Genomic DNA, 459 nt, shown 5'->3' with positions numbered 1-459 from the left:
TTGAATACTATATTAGAATTAAAAACTAAAACTACACTATTTAAATTGATGCTCGATTTTGTACATTGTTTCAAATAATTGTGTATATTTAATTATTAAATCGATCGAAAGTTACAAGTGTAATTGTTTAGAAGTGATCGAAATTCAGTAATCGACCCGCATGTGCGAGTAGCGAATGCATGTTGGTATACGGATGTACCTAACGCCGTTACAGCGTTTCATATTTCATGAATGGTATGTCAGCATTTTCCGTCGATAGCAGTTCCGTTAGCGACCGAATAAAACTTTAACTGACGTGAAACGACTTTGAGTAAACTGCGTACAATAAGTTAAAGTTCGCATAGACATAGAGTTGTTCCTCGAACCGTTTTCCCGATTCCTTAATTCATTGAGCATTGAGTCAGGAGGGAAATTAAATAATTAACAGTTAATAACAATCATAACTGAGTTATTAATTAT

The sequence above is a fragment of the Ceratina calcarata genome, unplaced genomic scaffold (assembly GCF_001652005.2).
Source record: "Ceratina calcarata isolate Rehan_Ccalc_2016 unplaced genomic scaffold, ASM165200v1 scaffold1223, whole genome shotgun sequence".
NCBI lineage: Eukaryota > Metazoa > Arthropoda > Insecta > Hymenoptera > Apidae > Ceratina > Ceratina calcarata.
This window is presented reverse-complemented; position numbering follows the sequence as displayed.